The sequence below is a fragment of the Acanthaster planci genome, linkage group LG02 (assembly GCF_054643075.1).
Source record: "Acanthaster planci isolate LZ-2023a linkage group LG02, COTS_SCS, whole genome shotgun sequence".
Lineage (NCBI taxonomy): Eukaryota > Metazoa > Echinodermata > Asteroidea > Valvatida > Acanthasteridae > Acanthaster > Acanthaster planci.
Genome location: NC_141778.1, coordinates 13,938,234 through 13,962,592, shown reverse-complemented (window position 1 = coordinate 13,962,592; position 24,359 = coordinate 13,938,234). Strand labels below are relative to the sequence as shown.

Below are 24,359 nucleotides of genomic sequence, written 5' to 3'. Positions count from 1 at the left end.
AACTTTCAACAGTATGATTGCGACGAAATGGAAGTGCTTGCATTAATTCAGCGCTCCCGTTTCAACTCCTTGAATCAAAACACTTTCCACAGAGTATCTACACAACCTGGGTTATTCATGTCACCTCATCAAGCGGGGTGCTTTCGTAAGTATATAACGGCCTTGTGAACAAGCGAGAGGTGGCATTTCCGTTGGCAGGAACTTTGTCATCATCGTGTGGTAGGGTTACATTATGCATTCTGAAGGCTTAGCTCAGGTATTGATGCTACCTTTTAGAACAAGATCCAGTTGCAACCGACAGTCAGTTTTCCATAGATACTCCGAATTGCAAAAGCTTTCCAAATGTCATTTCAGTATTTTCATACGTGACGCTGCCACGTTTAACTACATCAGCTGAACGTATTTACATTTTTTTTTTCGCTTTCATCTCACATTCACAATGTGGACCGCCTGAAAAGGTCAACATGTGGATTCGGAGGTTTATACTTCTAAAAGCATGCGACACCAGAGCAGTGATTGCTCGATTGAAATGTCTAATTTCCGCCTCGATTTTTGTATGTATTCAATTTTGCCCGTTCCCGTCTATTTTCATTCAGTTTTTTTCAGCGTCATGATAACTCATTCAAAATGTAAATAATACATCATACCACCTGCTACAATTTCTGCCTACTTCAGAGATTTGAGCCGACCACCCACATGTTTGCAAACTTTTATCGAAAGACTCTACATTTTCCCTGAAGCTCATCTTTTCTTCTTAATACCCTGTTGACTACTTCACATACCCCCATAACTTGTAAAGGAATGCTTGGCCAAAGCGCAGGGCAGATTTATGACACTGATCGCTCCAAAATGAAGATTTCTCCTCTCATATACCTGAGTCCAAAGGTCCCTCTTCAGCGGCGCATTAGTGCCGGTCCTTCGAAGTGAAGCGCGCGCTGTCACCGCTAGACGGTCATGCCTTAAATCAAATTTTGAGCTTCGGATATAAACCGACCGAACTGTCCCGCTCATTTCGAATGCACTACCGCCATAACCCCCGCGATGTCCGCTAATGCAGTTCCGGAAAGGTTGCACGATGTTTATAAAGTGCAGTTTCACAGAATTATTGTCACGATAATGGAGGCTTCAATGGTGTTGTCCGTATAGGCATAATAAATACAGGCAATAAATATTCGGCTTGCGCTGGGTCAAAACCTACTTTTGAACCGATTTGAGTACAGCATTTTCCGTTGGGACAAATTGCACAATCCGAGAGGTGCCTTATATATATAAAATGATACAAAATATTACAGTAGCCTAAACTAACAAATTAGATTTGTGCTAGATTACATGCAAAGAAGCGGTGGAAACGATTTGCTACTCACCCGTGTCCTTCGAATTTCTTCTTATCTCAATACTTCATCTTCAAAAAGTACAAGAGTTTCCGATCTGTTGACCCCAAAAAATTGGATTATTTCACGAAGCTGCAATAGGGCTGTACTGGATATTTATTGGTTTATGATATATTTCCCTGTTTTTCCTGAGTTCCCTGACACAGATAATAAAATGAATTCGTTCTCAATGCGAAATCAATGTAATCTTGCAAAAACGTCTATTTCAAAATTAATTTGAAAGCTTTCCTGCGGAAACATTTTCTCATCCCCTCCAGAATACGGGAAAAAAATTACATTTACTGATGACAGATGATATGTGTAATTATTACTTGACAGGACATGTTTGTTTTAGTTACAAACACAACATGATTAAGCGACATCGATTCCGGCTTTGGTCTCGTCACCTGCGCAAGATAACGTCTCTGAAGTATATGCATAGACAACATCGAAGTCGGATAAAGAGGAAACAGATCTTCTCAAAAATTGTCCAATCGATGGCTTCGGGGATGATGGCGCCATTGAAAGGTCACAAAGATAATTTCGTGGACCAAGGCAAACAAATCTCACATGTAAAACAATCACTGTCTTTGGTTTGACATTAACAGGGTACCGTGTCAGGTTATGACGTCAGCAGTCCTCGTTTAGTGCTCACCATACCACTCATAACATTTTGTCGTTGGTTGGGTGTAAAAAGAAATTCTTGTCTTCGAGTTGTAATCCCATACCACTGTACTTTCGGTTACCCCAGAAGTTGTGGTCACGTAACTATCCTTTGCAATTAGGAATGGGAAAATTCCATCATATGGACAATTTAACTACTGGGCGATTTTGTTCGGTGCCCAGTAAACATTTCATGCATAGATCACCTATCAAAATCAACCACTGCTTAACTTTTATTTGTCCCTGAACTTGTCCAATGCTGCCCACGATAATGGTCTACCAGGTCAGTTCAAAAGTTGTAAGCTAATCCAGTTTACCACACTCACACGCACATTCTTCAGCTTGACGCGCGCCCCGGAGCGCACCCTGGTAAAAGTGTCAGGGGGACAGATTTACCAAGGTAAATTTGTCCTCTCCTGGTAAATTTGCCCCCCCCCATGTGTCCCCATGCAACGTCAAAAGTCTGTCACCCAGACCCTGATTTCGACTGTTTCGCGCAACGTCCATTGACAGCCGCCGTGCTTTTTCTCGAATGCTCGTTCTGTCAAGACACAGCGATTGGATGGGGTGCTATCGATTTTTAATGTAGTGGCCGCCACTTATTATCTGGCAGCCGCCACAAAATAAGTAGCAGCCGCTGTTGCCCAACTCCAGATCTGTTAGATCCCAAACTATGAACTCCGTACTAGAATCAGTCCATAAGATACTGCGCCCACCCGCATAGATGCTCATTCATACTCCTTGGAGGAGAGAGGCAAGTAGGGAAAATGTAAGAAGGAAGTAGTAAAACATTGCTCTTTCAAATTAATTTTTGAAACAGAACTTTTCTTCGAGGCAGTTTTTTGTGTGGAATACACGTAGAAATTGTAATTCAATTTCAAAACAAATTTTTGGCTGCCACTGGTCCGTCTGAAATGCCAATATTCTTCAATTTAAAATCAGACGCGAAATAAATTGGTCAATAGGTTCTAGAAAGGAAACGACCGTCAAATAATTTTCAATGATGTGCCAGTTTTATCTGTATCCTGTTTCAATGTGCCTAATGTACGGGGCTTAGACACGTGGGACAAAAACACGATCAAATTACCGTTATCACACGGCGTGCAACGAAGCCACTGTCGCTATGAGTGGCAGAAATTTGTAGCCGTTATTAAATTTACCGCGGGCTTTTATTGGGCAGGCGGAAGTATGGGCATTGGCGCCAGAACTCGATGGACTTTACGGTGGGCACCTGTGTCCAGCCTTGTAGGCTTCTTTGAAATCACATTTTGACAAAGTCAACACGTTCCTTTAAGCTGGTAAATGAATAAGTATCGACATGTCGCGGCAGCCTGCTTTCAAGGCTGCAACTTATTAATGCCGCATCGATTCAAAGTTTCACTTTTATGTCAATGTGATATATTTGGTTCCAACTTTCTCTGCTAAGATCGATTTCTGGAATCCACGTATTTGATTATTGCACCGTTGGGGCTTATAGCCTAGTTCCTTTCCTTCACGAAGAGTGTTCCTCATTTGAGTCGGCAAAATTTCGCATCATATGCACGTCTGCTTTAAATTTGGTTTGAAAGAGGGGCTGTTTGTCTTCAGCACTTGTAGTATAGTGCCTATAAGTTACGTTCTGCATTAGTTTCGTGAAATTTACCATTTTGTGAGTCCTTGTATTTTAATTTTTCTCTGGCACCGTACTTTGCAAAGTGCGACAGTGATGCAGCACAAGAAAGGTCTACAACACGAAAGCGAAAACATTATATGAAACGATTTTGTGTACAGGTGGGCCTGTGTCAGTGTAATTATATGGGCTCAATACGCATCATGGAATTCGGATATGCATCTGATAAGTGAAAGTGAGGTATTTCCCTTTTTGAAAAATAGTGTGTCGCACATTACATTTTCCTTCATAAAATATTCAGGGTAGTGCGCTTTTCACACACGTTGCCTTCAACGTACAGGAAAAGCCAGTTGTAACAATATTGTTTACGGGATAAAAGACGGGAAAATGAGATTTTTAACATCCGAAAAAAGTCATTTGAAGTAACAGCTCCATGGCAACTATAAACCCGTTAAATCTCTGAGTATGTCTATTGAAACTTTTGGAACACAACTTTTATGCATGATCGTATTTGTTATGAACTTGTTTCTCCCGAGTTGGGAGCACGTATGTTCACCCCTTCCACTTAGTTTGTACGCATGCGCTAAAATTAGGCAAAGTTGTGGCCACTTTCTGTTGCCAGTTAAAATGGCGACGCCGGCAAACAACTTTACCAAAATCTACCTGCGGAGATCTTCTTCATTGTGTAAAAAAATTGCTGCATTTATACCAGAAAAACAAAATAAGGTTTCAGATTTCATTTTGAAATATATATCTTGTTAACCATAAGCGCAGACATTTCTGAGATAATGGGGTGAAAGATGTCCGTGTACGATACATTTCCGAATGTAGAAAAAGGTCGATTTAAAATTAAGTTTGAGTTGTTATCCAGTTTTTCCACGGATGCTGCGTGTCTTTGTAATTAAAAGAGTTTCCGAAAAAGGATACCATGTTATATTTAAGCTACTGCGAATTATCCTTTGTTAGTTCTATCAATTTCAACTTTGGCTCTCTGTCGATTGATGGTCGGCCATGATTTATGTGTGCACATGTGCGTCTATCAACGCACGTATATATGCACTACTACGGACAAATGATTCTCGTGCAAAATAGTCAATTCACAATAACTTGAATATACTACCGATGTTTTTATCGGGTCTTGATACACACGGTTTTAAAATGGGAAAGCCGTATTTTCTTTCAAATGCTCTTGTGTCAATTTTTTTCAATCACTTTTCAGAATTTGTTTCGAATTTTGTGCACCTGGGTTCATGATATAGAACGGTGGTAGAATGTTGTTTAATCAAGTTTAAGTTATCAGGTTATCTCCGTGAATTATATTTGTTGGTATTTTGTTAAAAATAAATTATGGTCTCCATCAACGAAAAGAAGTGTCGTAACGATGTCCCACGTCGCCTCCCTCCACTATAAAGTGATTGAGTGCGCATGCTCTAACTCTCAACTAACTTGTGCACAAAGGCACAGGAGGTAACATACGTAAGATTAAAATTCTTTGTGTGCCATGTATTTCGTTCGCCCATCTCATGCAAATCAGTTATATTCGCTTACAAATCCTTATCAAAACCTGGAAAGATCAAATCGCATCCAAAAAGCAATTTAGCCAAACCACTGGGACTTATCAGTCATACTTGCCAACCAACGGTCGAGAATCAATCGTTCTTTTGGTGGTCGGTTGTTTGATGTTGGTTTGGGGCTTGGTTTAGGTTTGATTTTTGGCACTGGTCTTTCAGCTGGTTTTGAGTGTTGGATGTTGGGTGTTGGGATTCGGCGTCTTGGGTTTTGGGTACTGGGTTTGGGTATTAGTTTAGATTTGGGGGGTGGATTTAGTTTTATTGTTGGTTTATCGTTTTATTTAGGCTTTGTTTGGTTTAGGGGTTTTGGTTTTCGTTTTGGGTTCGGGTTCGGTTTTATGCTGTACTGTGCATTTTGTCGTTTTTTATTCATTTCATTACTTTAAGGATTTTGGTCGATAGCAGGAATTTTATTCACCTTCCTTTGGTTTTTGATTCTTGCGTTTACATTCCTGGGTTTAATACGCAGAGTGTATCACCATAATTAAGCACCAACATCGGTTACACAAAAGTCCCCTTGGAAGACTGGATCATGGGCAAGGCTGAAGGAGGTGAAATGTTTTCGCTAGACCCAGTGAAGAGTCTTGATAACGCAACTCAGTTTTGAAAGCCTACATAAGGGAAACCAAAGGCAGTAGGCGGTTGTCATTGTTTTCCTTGCATTAAGAGATAACGTTGACTCAATATGATGTAATTATACAAAATATGCCCGAACAGGTAGGGAAAGACAAACATGACAATGAACGATTTTTGTCTGCTCGCATGATATATGAAATGTCATTCTGAAGAGTAACGACAGGTTAGGGTAACGCATAATAATGGGAAGACACTGACCTGTACTACGCTGGACCTTGCATTATTCAAGGCTGTGCGCGTGTGACTGATGGTGTGCCAGATTGCGCGGCGTGCATAATCAATCTTTAAAAACAGGAACTTTAGGCACTACATGGAAGTACCCGTACAAACAGCCGTGGAGCAGAGGAAATGAGAGGGATTATTACAAGCGACACAAACTTGGCATTTATAATCACCTGCCAAGAAAGGACCGCCACAGGAAAGAAATGGCTGGAAATTTCTGAAGGTGTATGCCGGTATGCTCTGTAATCCTGACTGAGCAGCACTTTTCAAAGCTTTAAAAATGTGACATAAATCAGCCCGCTATAATGAACATAAGGGGTTTATAAAATTACACCTGTATCTGGAAAGCTCTGTTTATTACACGTTCAATAAATTACTGCTCTGTACAAATGTAATAATGCAGTATAGGCCTACCCATCTCCTTCCACGTTACCATAGCAACTTATTACCGTGCCACGTCCCTGATCGTCAGTACAGTGGTAGCTGTCCTCTCTGCCAGAAAAAGGAAAAATCAGATACGCGAGGCATAACCTCTGGAAATGCATTTGTAAGAGGGGACGCATTGGGCGTAGATTTATTGCTCTGTCGGTCAAGACAAACGGCTTTTTTTCAGCTAACTAATCCTGACTCAGCCTGCCAGCAACTAAAAGAGCTGAATGTCATCTTCTCCCTTGTAAAAACCTTTTGATAATATCTACTTTTACAGTATTACGGACATGCTCATCGGACACGAGTAACACTGTGAACACCGATACGAGATTGATATCAGTTCTTATACTTACAGATTGGACTGACTTCTTGTATCTTACACTAAAGTATATCAAACTCCAGGACTGAGTGAACGATATAAATGCAGATACAGCAGGCACGTATGATACCTGTAAGCTCTGTATAATTTCAAAAATCATGCTTAGCCTACAAGCTAAGTAAAGGTATTACGCCCCGTACAATTCAGACGTTGAAGAGAACCAAAAAGTCTCAATGACCTCATAAGATCCTCAAGGGGAGTCACAGTTCAGTTTTGATCCAATTGCCTTCAGTTAATAATGTTCTGGAAAATGTATATTCGGACGAGGTTAGTTTCGTTCAAGTTACCTAGGGGAATATGAATTCCCAGAGCTCTTAAAGTGCCGTGCAAAGCGAGCACTGTGATTGTGAAAGCGCAAACAAAGGTTGATGGAAGCCTACACTTGCCTGACAGACACGCGAATGAGGTAAATGAAACGGAATGGAACTGATGCCGAATTTATAAACACGGATGACGACTTGACGATTTCTGGATAGAGAATTCAGTGAAGATGTACCAGACAACTTGAATAATTATAAAGAAAAACCACACCACAACTATTCTCAGGCTACATTGTTAAACACCAGATATTACCATACATTAAAGTGCATATATATCTCTGAGGTGAACATGCAACAATACCAACGGAAACCATTTTTTGGACTGTCTTAACTCACTCAACGTGTGCACGTGTAAATTTCAAGATACTGTACACGAGGATATATGGTTCCCAGCATTCACACCAAGCTGATTCAGTTGTCTTTCAAATCGATAAAAATGATTCAGCGAAAATCGGCTGGACAAGGTACAAAGTATATGTACATGTAGAAAATATTTATAGATTTAGAAAGTGGAAAGCTTTTATATCGATAGGTAACTGATATAAAGATGCTACCAGTATTCTAAGCAACAGCCCTTAGCGACCATGACAGAGTGAAGTAGGTTAAGTCAAGAAACCCGATAATCAACATCTCGGGCGGGGTTGTCGCGCGCCGTATCACAAAGTTAACCGCAAGTAAAGCCAGCAAAAATCAGTCTGATATTCTGTACTGAAAAACGAATTCGATTCGTAAATATATTGAAAGGTCTCAAACCAAACAGAACAGATGAAATATGGCTTATCAAGAGGTTTCAGATATGTTACAAGTTCAAAATTGAACACACTAAATTACAATCAAATTACCGACCTACTTTGCATTAATTAGGCAAGGTAAGATTTTAATTATACAGTTCCGTTGGTTGTGGTTTCTCCAGTCAATATTTTTCCTACACTTTTAGTATTTCATTCAAATGAACATGCGTTTTCACGATTCGATTAACTCTTACACTATAGTGCCAGGTGTTTTATGTCATAACATGTCTTTTTCGTGAATTCGAAAAGCTCCATTCGAAAATTATACACGTTTGTGGTTAAAGACAGGAAATCTGAATAGCGCCGCCAAAGTATAAGTAAATTAGTCTTGAACTGGAGACGGATTCTTTTAAAAAATAAAGGATTCTAAATCAAAGGTAAGGCATTAGACAGTGAATCCCACCGTGAAACAAACAAAAGGTTTCACCGGCTGAGAACCTTTTTAGTCGCTGTTTGCCCGTGCTGAGCGGGGGAGAATCGCTCTGGTGGAAAGAGAAGTCCTCAGTAAACACGAACAAATTGCCAACACGACGACCTGAGCATACAAACATTAGAGAAAACCTGTTTAGGGCTTGCACGTACATCAATAAACGCCTGTGTATCTTAGAGGCCCAGTAGATATTAGTAAATAGACTGCACCCGTCGTCTGGTACGACGGTCTCAAATGTAGTTACAGTTTACCATCGGTAAAAGTCAAGGGACATCGCTGAAGACAACACAAAAGACGACCAAGAAATTGTTTCCAAATTTAAATACAGAGAATGCTTAACTTAGTTTCCTGAAAATGTTAACAAAATCAATTTCGACACACAGTCTGCAAATTTGTCAGCTAATGGGACATTTAAAAAAAGTATCTGCGGAAAGGCATCTTAGATACAAATTTATTAATGGTTATCCTCGCAGAGAGAAAAATGCTGGCCTGGATACGCATCTGACAAGATACGCAGGTGCTAACACTGGCTGGTTTGAACTAATCTTTCTCTGTAGTATAGTGTGTCATCCTATCCTGTCTATCATTAGTGTCTTTTCAGATCGCGAGATATAATTTTTAGGATGACGAGTTCTGCCTTTTCTCATGGTGACACAAGTAACACTAGGCAGACAGTATTCAGACCTGCAATACCATACTTGCTCACCTAGCATTGCTCTGAAGAGTTCAAAAAAGAAACAAAAAGGTGATCTAGAATTTCATACCAGGACGGACTACCCTGTCCTAACTGAACAAAATTGCGGGAGTACATTCATCACCCTTGGTATCCAGAGCGTTAAATTCATTAACAGCTAAAATTTCTTAGCAATTTGGAAATTTAGAGAATTTAAAGACAGAGTAAAGAGGACAAGGTATTTAATTCAATATTGACAGCGGAATAAATCGGAACACCAAGACCCTCTAAAATACTCAATTCCCAATCACCGCCAAACAGTGAACAGGGGTACTTTTCAAGTCTTATATATATATGCGTGCTGTTTATGTCAGTTATGAAATACTCAAATCATTCTGATTAAGGGGTTCGTATCAAATTAGGCAATTTTTGAACTCATACTACTTTTCCCAAATTGACAAGCAGATACATGATGTGTATTTTTGGTTATATTAAGTTTGTATAGTATATTCATGTTTCTTTGTAGCGTTGAATATTTTGCCTCATAAATTTTCAACTTTCCGTCCACAGCCGTCAATAATATTGGTTAGTTATAATTAATTATCATAATTTCATGACAAAGTCATTCCTGATTGGCATTTTTTTTCAACTTTGAAATCGGATTAAACTATTAACTGACTTGAAGTCCATTAATAGTCGTTTTTTCAATCAAGCTGCAGTCAAAAGGGTCACAATTGAATTCCAGCCTCAGGGGAAAGCTCGTGACAATATTGCACGCATATCCCTGTGGGTTGTTCAGTGTTGACCTCGGGCGGCCTGATTAACCGATGATATGACACCCCACCTCAACATCGCTTCACTGCTACACAAACATATGATGGTTGGATTGGTGTATGAGATTGGCCTTGAGAAATGTGCGACGGGTGTTAACGTTTTCAGAAGGCACTGACTTTCTACTGTACTTTTCAATCGTTCAGTAACATCGGTGATAAGCAGCAAGTTCTGTTTCAATCGAATTGAAAAGAGCGCACGGGTCTGCGTAGTGGTGAATTCTTCATGTTCGTGACTGAACAAAACTCTCGTCGGTCCAGTCAAGAAGTCACGTTCTTCTTATATTCATTTTTATGAAAGTCAATGTGAAGCGCTTCTATGCAACAAAATTCCGTCTGAATAAGCACCTCCCGTCTGCACAGATCGGTTACATGAAAAAGAAGTGTTGAATTCCAACGTTTTGAATGAAGATACAGAGCAATCTTTATTAATCTGTTTCAAAGATTATCTCTTTTCACTGCATGAACACGATACTCTACCCTTAATATTGTGTAGGTACACATGAAGAAAAACATGTATTACAAACTGAAAAGTTGTCCCCGTTTTCTGCAGAAGAAAGAGAAACAGCTCTTCTAAATTGGAAAGATGGACATACCTCTTTCGCATTGAATTCACGCTTTCATTGGAGCTGGGACGACGGAAATGTTTAACAAATACAAGTCCAAGTGTAACCTAAATGCTTAGGCTCCGACTAAAAGACATGTCTGATGTAGTTAATATCTGGCCATCTGCGCATTTGCCAAATTCGTGGCTGAAGGCGGATACACGGGGCTGGTTGGTGGCTCATACAACCATTCCTTCGTCTGATCCGTGTTAATTACAGACTTATAAACGCAAAGACCACCAGATTTGCGCGTATAACTGTGATTTTGAAAAGTATGGGCAAACAATGGGCGGAACGTTGGATGGCAGCGCGTTCAGTACGCATTACGCGCAACGCACTTAGATTGCCTGTATCTGTTTACATGTGCTTCCAAATACGTTCACCTCTTTTTGCTCTTCGGGGCTATCTATTCTTTTCGCAGGTGCAACCGCATTGTTGTGAATGTCTATGGGCCAGATTAAGTAAAAAAGGGGTTTTTACCATCCAAAAACTGCTTCATAGAATTTTATGGCTGGAATTCTTCAACTATGCGTAAATTCCCTATACTGAGGGGTGAATTTGCCCGTGGTTTTGATTTTAGTCCGGCGCCGCGCAGATCACGAAAAACCCCTGTAGTTTTGAATAGCACCTTGGCGGTCTATGCCTTTATATGTCTGTGGTGTTAATACGGGCGGTTCACAACAGCGCGCCTCCAAGTTTGCAATGCGTTGATCAATCACAATGCACGAAATCTGTCGACCCTTAAGTTTCCAAACGCACATTAACGTCGACAGATTTCGCGCATTGTGAATGGTCAACGAGTTGCACACTCTTGGAGGCGCGCTATTGTGAAGCGCCTGTATTATCACACCGTCACTGGCACCGCAAATAACACTCAGTTGTGCGCGAGGTGATCTCAATTGTGCGCGCATTTTAGATAACAGAGTGATTTTCATTTTCACGAAGTAGTGCCCAGTGCAAGTGCGACACTTCCAGTGCGCACTAGTTGCAATCTCGCTTTCACAAACTAAAACCAATCTTTGTCTTAGTAGTTAAAACGAATTCTAATTAAATTTTGGAGTGAGGTACCAAGTATATGGTTGGATTTAATGATCGTCAAACCTTTCAATGTTCATGAAAACGAAAATCAGTCTATTTCGCTTCAGTGTGCGGTGTGCGCACGCACTACTGGGTGCTAGTTCGTGAAACCGAAAATTTCGACAGCGCTGTTTTCACGAACTGACGCACACTTGTACCTAAGTGTTTGTTCGTGATGTAGGTGACGACATGTCTGAAAAAAGGAATTGAAATCCTTTCCCAATGTATTGTCACAGAATGCTCGTTGGCAAATACCTGTAGTAGGATAGTAGGCCACCCAGGGGCGTCACAGCGGTAGGCAAGAGGGGTACCTCCTCCCAGTAGAGGTCCATACCCCGTCCCTCCCCCGTTAGAAAATTTGGAATGTGCAAGGGCAACTTTGCAGAAGTTGTGGGACCTGATGAGTGGCTTAAAATGATTGATATTCTTCAGACTTGAACCGTGATTCAAAAAGTTCACTCCGTCGAAAGACATCTCTGATCATGTCCTGCACAAGACAAAACGTAAGAAGTTAAACCCCTTTAGAGAGTTTCACTGCATTCTCTGTAGCACTGAATAATATAATTATAATTGTATTATTCTGAAATATTAGTCTGTACTATAATTTATTTAGATTTCAAATTATACTTAGCAATACAGACATGATCAAGTTAAATATCCTGTTGTCAATAGTTTCGTTATTTGAAATTTAACTTTTTGTATAAGTTCCTCAGTTTCCAGGTATTGTCACACCAAAGCAAAACAATGCTCAAGGAGCACTATATATAGTTGAGATGACATCATGCGGGATATTAAAATTAACACCAGTATAGGTGTTGATCCTCGTAATGCCAAATAACAGTGTTACCGAACACCAAATTCCTTGCCCAAAATAACAGTCATTTGGGAATTACTTCATTCCTGTTTTTGTTGTTGAAGTCAAACACCAAAAATTGGTGTTATTTAACACCAAATGCCAAAACTAAACGCCAATTTAGAATAAATAAATTCCCCCGTGGTGTTAAAATTGAACACTACAACTGGTGAAAAATTCTTTTATTTCTTGCCTGGTGTTATTTAGCACCAAAAGCGCGCCTTGCCTAAAAGAAACACCAGTAAATAATAAAATTCCACACCATTGATGTTATTTGTTAACACCAGAGTTTTGCAGTACAGAGATAAAAAAGAGGGCAGTTTCCAGAGAGACTTAGAAGGGTCACCCCGAAGAAGCATAACCTTCTGTCATCACATTCAGAAATATCATGTTTCGGCCCTTGCCGGAATGTACACTTAAAAGAAAAATAAAGTAATAATGTTTCACACTTTCGGCTAATAACAATCGACACTACCCCCAAATACAGCGGTTTTGCCCCGAGACCAGACCGGTTAAAGAGGAAGACATAGAGTTCGGCACGTTTCCAGTCGTGCCAACGCCTTGTTTTGGTTTCATTAGCAAGAAGTATCAGTGCAATCAGTGCAAATGTTACTGCAACCCTATCGTGACTAGACTAGACCTCAGAACATCAGGGACATCAGTTCCAAATGCCCATTTAGATGTAGGGCATTGGGTTCTGCCTACAAGCAAATTCGATATCGGCAACTGTTTGAGCGGACCACTATCCCGGATTGAAAGCGTCCTTTAAACCCGTTTGTAGGTGTTTTTAATATGCTACTGAAACGGTATATTTATAGCAGATGATTATAATTTCTGTATCTGAAGTGACCACTGTACAAGCTTCACATTGAGACGTTGGATTACGGGGGCACTGTTGTCAAAACCAGCTTCCACAGTTCCTTTCTGAAGAAATTCATGCATTACCTTCCAAAAAACTGTCAGATTTGATTGTTACGAACATGTTAAGTCAGCTACTTTTCCCGTGCCTACCCGCACAAGTATAGGCTACATCTTGCATTTTGGCTAGAATGATAATTTAGGCCTGATTGCTTTTTATTTCGGCCTCAGTCAGTACGCACACTCAGTATGACTTGTGTGTTTTGAAAAAGTGAGCGTTGGTTCAGTTTTTCTACCCGTCTGCTCCCTCTCCATCGCCCTACAGTGGCCGAGGCTGCCACAGCTGTGGGACTGGACCTTTTACTGAGACGGCCCCTGATGATGAAGCCTATTTCCCTGGATTGTGCACCGACCTACCTGCCTGGGCGGGGCAGGGATGGTATCGTGTATGGTGTCGAGGTGCTATTTCGTTCTATCACTCAGAGCACGACGTAACCAAACTGAGGCTGGTTTGAAAAGTAGCCTTTTCCTTTTTATCAATATGTGAGGAATTATCACTTTATCCAATGGATTTACAGGGAACAAGACAAACAAGCCAGCATCGTCATAAATGTCTATCCGCCCTGAATTGAAGTGCCTTGAATTGAAGTTTCTTCGGGGAAAGGTGAATAAATAAAAATCGTAGCTAACCCCCATAAAATTGAAATGAAAAGTGATCTTGTGCCCATAATCTTGAATTTCTGCCCATAATCTTGAATTCCCAGTGAAAAAATGGAGGCCAACCTCTTCCGAAGAGTCGACAGGCAGCGCTAATTTTGCAGTGTTTTTTTATAGGTGCATATTTTGTGTAATGCAACCTGTATGCGTTGAGTTCGTACCAAAGGACTGTCAATTTCATTTAAAATCACGCCCTCTTTTGTTCCCGCTCGCGTATTTTTTATTTACACCGTAGCCTAGGGTTTTTCTGTGGTGGTGTCAACTCGCGCATGAAAAGAAACCAGTGCTGAGTACGTACACGAACGCATGGGATTTAACGTGGGGGCGGAAACATGACATAATTGTTAAGACAGTTTAAGGATTTCAATGCATGTCACTAAAACTGGAAGACGTCTCGTTATTGCATAGCTTGAGATTCCGCATAAATGTTATGTGAGAGCTCCGCTAGGAATCGTGGTAGGCCTACGCAATGCAAAACGTGAACAAATTAGGCCCTAAACGTAATTGCACGACCGAAATACAAGGCTCACAATGAGTAAAAATTTTATTGAGTCTTTCGACCGTTTCCCTTCTTTCATGCTTCAAATGCATACAGGCAGTGGCGCACCAAGGATTAGAATTTTTGATATCATTCTTTTCTATGCGATACAGTGTACAGCTAGCAGTAAAAATTTTTGATATCGGGAGTCTTTACCGTAGGTATATGAAGCATTATTGACGCACTTTGCTGCAAAGCCATAATCCGTCTGCTTGTTCGACTCTGTAAGCTGAACAAGCCTAGATGAAATGACGCAGACGAGGTTGCAATCAAGGCTTTAAGAACAACATGAACACGTTTCGAGTAAAATATTTTGAAACATTGATTTGTTTATAACGGAAAAGAAACAAAAAAAATGCAATAAGATAGACGAAAGGGCTGGAAATCTCAATCTGCTTGAAAACAACCCTCATTAGTGACCCACCTAAATTGTTCATAATGTTTGTCACATCGCACTTGTATTTTATCCCCCTCCCCCGAAATAATAATAATGCTAAAAAACATTGCGTGAGTTTGGCTAACCTAGCTTATCAAGCCAGCGATCACGGTGGAGATTAAAATTCTGCTGTTTTCAAACACACCAAAGAAATATCTTGGCCATCAGAGGAATCACCCCAATACTGCCACAATCCATTGGTTTACCGTCTCTGAAGTATCAATTATCGGAACTAAATACAGATATTTATTTGTTGTAGTATAAGCACCGGCACCATCGTTTCGTGTTTTCGCGCGCTCGCTCTGACTGGTTTAGTCAGCATTAGTCTCTTTTCAAGCGTGAATTTGCGGTACCAGAGCGAAAAACCCTAGGCTACGGGGTGTAAATTAATACGCTTCCCGCTCGGAGCAGATTGTGGGTCACTGGCTGGGCGAAGCTTGTTTGAACTGCATGGCTTTTGTAATTATTTTCGACCGATTATAGCTGGCCACTCTTTTGCTCAATAACAATTACGTTTTGCAGGCTTGGTATTTAATTTACTCCTTTGCGTCATTGCTTGCTTAGCTTTTTTTTATCAGTTGATGTTATTTGCCTTGTCATTAATGATGAACTTTATGAATGGGACGCTGACTGCGTTTCTAAAGGTAAGTACGCTTACTGTACTTCAGTAATAATCAAACAGCTTACTTTTGTTTGTGCCTCTCCGCAACAATTGGACATAAAATCAAAATCTGAATGACCCCCGAAAAATAGCTTACTTTCTTTCTGGCGATTGTAACAAGTAAATGAGCCACGCACTATTTTATGGTAAACAGCTCTTCAATTCTGATGACTGATCTTTGGGAGGGGATGCTGCAGGAATGTTCGAAGGGACAGTTGTCGTCCGTTTGATTGATAAGATATTGAGTGCGTCTCGAACAATTACACAGATTCCACGGAACTGCAGGGGTCCGAAGGGATACACAAAGTGCGCAAGGGACCAACGACCGGGTCGAGACAGTGAGAAACAGGCAGTATAAGCAGGGGCAACGTCACACGTGCAGCCCGGGTGCTTACGCAGCTGCCGTTGGACCCCACGGAGCTTCCAATGCAGTGTCAATTGGCCACACTGTTGGCCATCATTCAATTATAAAATATGGTAGAATGCACTCCATGGGCAAAAGAAAACATCAGTTGATCATCCCCTATAATGATGTTGTCTGCTAATTAATTATTATTATCTACGCATTTTTCAACTCTTTAAAAGCTAACACCTACATCCGCTCCGATGCTGTCAAAGCCAATCATCAGTAAGGTGATATACTTGCAATGGGATATGACGCCCCCTAACACAGCCTCGTGTTCAGCTTTACCCGAAGAAGTAAAGTGAATAAAGCTTAACTGTAACACTGCAGTCTGATGTCCACGATAGGTTGGACAAATTATTCAACGGTAACATTAATTATGCCAAGAAAGTTCTAGAGAACTTTCGAAGTAAAGTATTCATTTTGAGCCTACAGCCATGGTTTCTATATCGACGTAAGGAGACGCAGAGAACGTCGCCGATCAGTCCCCGAAGATGCGCACTGATATGGAATTTCTGTATCCCGACTAACGTAAACATCAATGCAGACAGTACAGACGGGAAAGTTGGATGAGGTTTAACTTTGTCTATTGTCTGCGTTGAGTCGCTGAGTCGTACAATGTTCCCCTCACTCAGTAAAACTCATTTTGTCCATTTTCTTTTTATTACTAACATAAACAATGCAGCCCACTTTTCAAAAAAATAGCTCATTATAAACAAAATACATCAAACTTGGCTATGGGTTGGATTTAAGGAGTAGTATTGCCACTTAAAAAGGCATTTTTATGCAAATTCTTTTTCCCAGTTTCGGCCCCAAGTTTGTCTGATTTGGAAGGGGTGGAATGACATGACGCAGCCCCTGTTTGTTCTGCAACTCTGCGTTTTGACGTTTTGCGTGCCGTCATTGTGTTCGTTACGATCGCATGCAAACAATCTTAATTGTGATTTCTCAATTAATAAGACACAATGTGACGACTTTTTATTTTGAGCCTTGTTGAATTAAAGACAAAATACATGCACTGAGATTTTGGAATAAAAGCAGAACGATGAAGCGGTATAGCGTTTTACGCAGCCGTTGCCATTACTCTTGAGGAGAGGCAACTCCTTTTAGCTGAAGGAGATACCTAATCATTTGACAGGACAATGCCGGTTACAGTGGCTGGCAAGGAAAAACCACATCGAGCTGGAGACGCGGCGAATACGGGCTCATGTGCCCGAGGTTGCCAGCAGGTATTGGTGGATGGATGTCATCCCTGCAGATTGCAAGCTGCTTGCATTTCATCACTGTTATTTCCCAGAAGTGACATCAAGCAAAGAGAGGAGAAAGCTATAATTCAATTGGGAAAGTTTAGGGCCGAAACACAAACCAGTGTCCTCAGTCATTGATTACTGAAGGTGGAAAAAGCCAATGGCCGCCGGCGGGGTACAATGACATCTGCTGCTCGAGCCTGAGCTAGGAGACCCAATGGTGCGTCAACCCACCAAGATCTCTTGACATCTTTATCGGATTAGAATGCCCTTGAAAATATATCATAAAACTATTTTTTAAACTGTCTACAATTTAGCCATAATCAATACACATGACAGGCGTCAGGTAAAATGTATACACTTACAACAGTTCCCCGCGGCCTTTTGCACCGAGAAGATGCTAGATTTTGAAGGGTTGCTACAGGATTGTTATTAGTTACATAATGCAGCACACCTTTATTTACATGTCATGTAGATGACCTTCTATCTCCTCTGTAACAGAGGGAGAAATGGCAACATTTTGGATTTTATGCTAATGAAGACTTCTATATTTATGAGTCAAAGCGTGATGTCATTCAAGGCAGTACAGGAGTGTCTACATAAGCTTTGTGTACAATATAGGTAGCACACATACATTTTTGTTGTAGTAGATTCCACCTTATACTTGGTTTGCATACTACACAGCTTGTTTGGACAAAGTAGTGGCATATATTTCTTCAAAACATTGTTGGTGGGTGATTCTAAAGAATTGATTTTGTACCGTTATGATGCTCTTTTGACAAGAAGTGCCTTGTGTGACATCAAATGTACCCTCATGCATACTTTAATGGAAGTATTGTCTACGAATTGAACAATACCTCCTTTTTATTTCCAATAAAAACAAGCAGATCTTGTTTTTATTGTTGTAACACGTAGTAATATGGATGAAAAAGTTTAGATGAATATTCATAATGGTGTCATTTCAGGAAAACAGCATTACCTAATCAGAGGAAAGTGGGAAAACTTTGACTGCAGGCCTTTAGTCATGTTCCGAAACAAAAAATGATTATAAAAAAGAAACCTTAAGCCAAGACAATTTTTAAAAGAAAATGGCAAATTTTAGATCAGAACAAGCTAAAAAAAATGAAATTTTTCTTTCTGAAATCAAATCATATCTGTTCCTTAATTAAACATGCAAATCTACAGATCACTGTCAGAAAGGCATTGAAATGCCCTGCAAATGATAAAACGAGATTTAAAAGGGCCCTTCAAACACCCTATGCTTGACCATTAACGCCACACTTCCATTTGTCCGTATTGCAGATATCTAACAATGTTTAGTGCTATTTTATAATTAATTTGTCCTCATTTACTTGTCTCTTGCCCGGACTTCTCAAACTGTGTTGGAGAAAAGACCGAAAAAAGGAAAAGATTCCACAAAATCTGAACCGAAGGTTAAAGGGCACCGCCAACTGTTAATTTCACCGGGGACAAAATGTGTAATCTATCCAAATCTTTCAAACTGTCCAGTTTTGATGGCAGGATGTCCCAACTATTGTCGATATTGAAGGCCGTCGTCCTGCCTATAAGCAAGAGTGAATCCTTGTCTTAGTAAGCCAAATTCTTGCGGTCTCGGCGCAAGATGTGATTTGTTCTTCGGCCAGTGGTCAGTTTTTCCACTACATTATGCTATACTAGAAGTCTTCGAAAGAGGTTATGACGCCCTCCCTTGATATGGCGGCGTGTTCGAACGCGTGTTGGTAATGGTTAGCATGCGTATACTTCTGAAAATCTTCCACACTAAAAACTTCCCACGTATCACAGGAATCTTGATCCATTTTCACCACGGAAGCGGAGAGCTATACACGAGGCTCATGTAATTCCCCTCCGTTAGACTTACTTGAAGTCAGTCACCCCGTTACTTAATGGAACTGATGCAGAGAAAGATCAGGGGGAAACCTCGCAGGGCAAAACGCGATCTGAAACTGTTTTGTCAAATGAAATCCTCGCGAGAACGGGCCCCAAAACATGTGCGGGGGCCAGAACGAATGCCTGGACAGTCATGTGGGAAAGTATGCGTGGGAAACTGCGGTCATTTATCGCCAGTAGGTAGTTCTGTTGAAAATTTCAACAAAAGAGAACATTCGTGTTCCCCTGGGCAGGAATGGGGGTGACAAGTTGTACAAGTTGTGACAAGTCGTACTTAAGCATTTGGTGTACAGAAAGTTTGCGAGTAAATGTCACGGCGCCTGCCTTAAACTGGCTTCAGCTGACAAAATGAATGCGACAGCTGCAAAGCGTATTTGCTGAAAATTGTGTTACACAATTCCCCACTTGGTCACCCATTTGATTGAAAAAGTGACGCAGTAAACAACAAACTTTTCTAGAACACTCAATGATTTCACCCACGCAACGAGTGTTGATGTAGCCGCGGTTTACCCAGGTAACTTCAGGTTTGGCTATGTTGGAATTTCTTGGTAACGGATGAAGATAGCATCATGCATATAAAGATGACGTCCCAAAGCTGCGAACTTGGGGCTTCCATAGATGAGCACGGTATTTTCAACCGACTCCATGTGATTCGGCTTTTGAGTACATTGGAGTATGATTAAACAGGCATTGAAAGTAATCACAAGTTTGGTATTTTCCTTAGATCACTCACATTGGTAGTTCACAATTTCACTTTTTATCAATTTTAATTACATGCATTTTTAAAACAATCTATTATGTACAAAATAAATAAAGATTACTACTGACGTCAAAAACACGAGTTGAAGTCCTCCTTTATATCAGGCAAACTGAAAACGAAATTCGTTGGGAGCATCCAATAAGCCTGTTTTGATGACATCACACTTCGGCTCTGCAATAGCATAAGACTGTTTCATTATTTCAGGGCGAACTCGCCCGCATGCGTGAGTGCTGTGCTTACTTGCACTTAACTGTAAATTACTAGAAGTCGAAGAATGAGAGCGACTGGGAATTGCTTTTCCATCGGCATTGTTGATCAACACTGGGTCGTATGATAAAGTTGAACCCTCCCAATTTGCACCGGAGTAATTAAGGTCCTGCTGAATTTCATGCAGAGGGCCGTAGTCAGTTGCCGAGGATGACATCTAACTTACTTTGCCAGTTTTTCTCTGTTCTTGTGCTATAAAGCCCCCTATTAAAGCCAAGAAACTCTGGGGATGAGAGCTGTATTATGACATCAGTAAATCGGTTGATTTGTTTGCTGCCCTCATCGATGCATTTTTTTTTACTCTGAGCATTCTTGCGGTGGAACTGAACTCCCAAATTGACGATTTTTTATAAATGCGAAGCTGCCACGTTTGTCATGATATGTGCAACAATGACCAATTCCCTGTTAAATAACCATTTTACGTCAAAGCAATGTGTTTGATCTTTGAAGTCCCTTTGACAGCCGTAGCTAGCTCGTAATTAGACGAACTAACCAAACCTATAAGGTTCATTACGTAGGAAAGGTCGTAAGCCGAGACTAGTTCATTGAGTTCAGTTTTCTTGTCTTCACAATTTGCGTTCTATATCAAGACTTGTATAGTTTGGAATTAAAAAAAAAACAAGCCCAGAAGCAGACCAGTTAATGGTAAGAGAGTTCCATGATAGCCTGAAAACCCTTAATTATAACTCAGTTAAGGTGTTTTTCACCTCGATGTTCCTCAAATACCATTAGCAAACCAGTCCATTCAACCTTCATGCTTAATTCATACCCCACTGCAGTTCTATTCAAATATTTAAAATAACGTGTTTCCTGTTTAAGTACACTGAGCCAGAGAAATCCTGAGAAAAGTTTTGCCCGTTTCGAAAAACGAACTTTTTTTCTGCACGCACGTAGGAACTATGTGCGAAACTTGAAGTTTGGAATGCTAGGTCGATCCTAGTTACTCAAAGAGAAAATCTTATTACATTTCATTCACATGGTAATTAGTACAGCAGAAAACTGCAGGCCTAAGGAAGGAAAACGAAGAAAATAAACGACAGCAGACAAATCCAATTTCAGTATTAAGTTTCTTCGTCTACAAAATAAGCCGGGAAGACGACCGCCTCAGGTCGTTGACAAGAAGCTGAGCGATAAACAACCGATTTTTTTCTCAAAAACGAAATTACAACAAAGGAGGTTTTGGAGGGGCAATTTTAGAAAAGCAGATTTGAGAAATTAATCAATCAAAGTGCGTCAACACACAAGCGATTACCTCCGTCTTTGCCTCCGGAAAATGATAACTCTACACCGCCAGAGAGTGTAAGTTTGAGCTAAATTGTTAAGTTTCAAGTATCTTGCTGCAGTTTCCATGCTGCTGTCTGTTGCTAACACGTCCAGTCTATTGACCGGCAATGTAAACTTTGCGTATTATTGCAAAGGCGAATGTAATGGCCGTCTGGAACAAATATGATTCTTATTGAATAAATCGAACCCAGGGAATTTGACAGTAAGTGTCCCACTTCCACTGATTGAATTACTTTGAGAAGTTGTTTTTGTAATCGTTGTTGGGTTTTGAAAATTCTGTAAGAAGGGGGGAAGTTTGTAAGTGGTTAACTGCCGGTTATATCAACAGGCGTTCTGAAAATCGACTTAAGTCCCTCCCAAGTCTCACATAACGAATAACAAAAAATATCTTTAGCCGGTAACGAAAATTTTAGAGAGTTTGCCAAGCGTGGGATATCTTTTGAGTTTGTTTTCAACACTTGAGAGTTGCGAGAGCAGATAACACACAGAGCTAATGTGTATAAGGATCCAAGATTCTGAGGCCAACGGCAACAGCAAACGCATATGCTGGAGAAATGGGATTTTCGAAAGACATTTTTTGTCTGGGAAGAGAAAGTATGGAATCCAATGATGAGAGAAGGATTCTGTGACTTGAGCAACCCTCCCAAGACAATTGCAAGGGGCTCTTCAATTACGAATCACCTGTTCCATTAGAGCTTTAATGACAACCTGGAGGGCCTTATGGTTTTGCTTTTATCACTTGATATCTGAAGACTCTGACCCGAGGGAGCAACTTTGCAATCTCAGGGTTCAGCTGGATGAAGTGTTCTGGAGAGCTGAACAGGTTTGGATGGGACGACACTAAATAGAGCGTTCACGTGGATCGAAACACGCAATGGAAAGATAAAAACCGTTTGGGGGGACTTCGGTGGCTCTTACACTATACGAGTGATGGTTACTGCCTGGAGAGTTGGCACTTGTCGGTTAAGGGCCGTTGGCCCAGGCAAAGCTTTAAATTTCGCGATTGTCAGAGGTTTACATGAGCGCCCCCAATGTTAGACAAGTTGATGTCAATATAATTCTTCACCCGTTCAGCGTTGTCCATGGGCGAAAACTGATTTTTTTTCTGAACCCTGACTAGATAACTTGACAAGAGTTAATAGTTTTGATAAGGTAAAGATGTGTGAGGTCGGAATTACACATGACGAGCAGTGTTATTTCAGTAAACCCTTGTGTCCTGTGTTATCCAGCATCCCCATCCCTCCTAACAAGTACACACACACTGTTGAACTTCAGTTTGGGGTTTTGGTACACACACACGCTACTCTCCAGCGATTACAATTCGTAGCAAAAAGTTCCGTTTTCTCATTTTGTTTAAGTGGATCCCTCGTGACAGCAACACGTATTTCCTGGAACCCATCATTGTCAGATCTCAGCCCATTAACGTACAGTTTTATTGTGTTTCCCCATTTTGGTTACAACAAAAGGAAGCTGCTGGATTTAAATATTCATTTCAGTCTTTGATGCCACCGATTTGCATTTAACACAAGGTGCTTTGGGCGCTAGATTGTGGACCTTGTATTTAAATGGTAAATACAAACTGATGGGATGTTTGAGGTAGGTGTGGTCTTTTCACTGGGTGCACTGGAGTGTGAGAGAGTGTGGTGTACATAAATCAAAGGTGTGCTACCCATGGTCAGTCAGCTGTCTTGCTGTTTAGCATTTTAACACCAGTGGTCAAGCTCTTCCATCCAGCGAGCTAAAAGTTTGCTAAAGGACCTTGCTCTCTTTGGGGTTGCCATTTTTATGAACATCTTTCCCCCATTCTGAGCGGACTGACTTCAGAACTGGTGACTGACTGCAGACAACCGTGAGGCCACAAACTGTAAGAAATAAACTGTTTTATTTTTTGAGTAATTTATGGGAGAAGAGATTTCTGCAATATTTTGATAGAAATGTCACTTTTTTATGTTTTCTGGAAGGGTTACAACTTTAATAAATTGTCAGCTATTAGGAACAATATTGTACAACATTTTGGAGTTTGATTTATTAACTTTTCCAGAGCGCCCTTCCTTGTGTCATTTCACAACGTTTTGGTCCGGCCAAGATGTTCTCCATCCTGACTGTTCTCCACTGTGTCTAGTGAGGGCGTGGCAACATGTGTTGGCAGAGCGCTACGAATTCTGCCGGAGATGTGGGGGGCCAATCTGGACCAAGATAAACTGTTAATTCTTAATGTTTAAGGCTTGGTTTTGTAGTTTGTGATACTTCTGCCTGTGTGGCATTATAGTTAGCCTTTATGACATTCATTTAGCCTGGGATCGTGCGCTTTTTAGTAGTGTGACGCCGCGCCCCTCCGACGAAGGCGAGGGCGCCCTCCTCCTCGAGGCGCGGCGCGTCGGCCGGCACAAACACCACAATTAGTTGTGGGCATCCAGTGCCGAATCATGGACTTTAGCAAGTCTACGGGGCTTATTGTCAGGGCTGCGCTAGCGCTACACGCAACTCACGTCACGAGATAGCAATATGCCCTATCAGGAACTATACCGCATCACCAATTAGCCCCTCAACCCACCGAATCCTTAAACGACACACGCACCACTCTGGACTTAGGCACAGTCACACTAGGCTAGGTGACTTTAACCTTTGCTTAAGATTCTTGATCCTTACCTCAGTGTCAGCCCTTGATCAGGCTAGGACTCAACGAGTAAACCTCGCCTGCGCGCGTTTTTATAGCCTTCGTGCTGCTGTGACCACGCCCGCGCACGCGCTCACGTGACCAAGCAGTGACTTCCGCTGCCCTATCGCACTACGCACAAGGCGGAGCCTATCAGCCGCGCTTG

At 41.0% G+C, this 24,359-nt stretch overlaps 2 long non-coding RNA genes across 2 annotated transcripts in view; both read right to left on the bottom strand.

Moving 5' to 3' along the window:
* Positions 1-24,359, bottom strand: part of LOC110973217 (uncharacterized) — an 87,129-nt gene that overhangs the window by 42,828 nt on the left and 19,942 nt on the right. Inside the window, exon 2 of the long non-coding RNA XR_002597442.2 lies at positions 1,365-1,428. This is a non-coding gene — a long non-coding RNA (uncharacterized LOC110973217). The remainder of the gene's footprint in view (positions 1-1,364; positions 1,429-24,359) is intronic.
* LOC147799925 (uncharacterized) lies at positions 6,409-10,896 on the bottom strand. Its single transcript, XR_015428321.1, has 2 exons — positions 10,520-10,896; positions 6,409-8,525 (listed from the first exon to the last, which is right to left on the bottom strand). It is a non-coding gene; the product is annotated as an uncharacterized LOC147799925 (long non-coding RNA).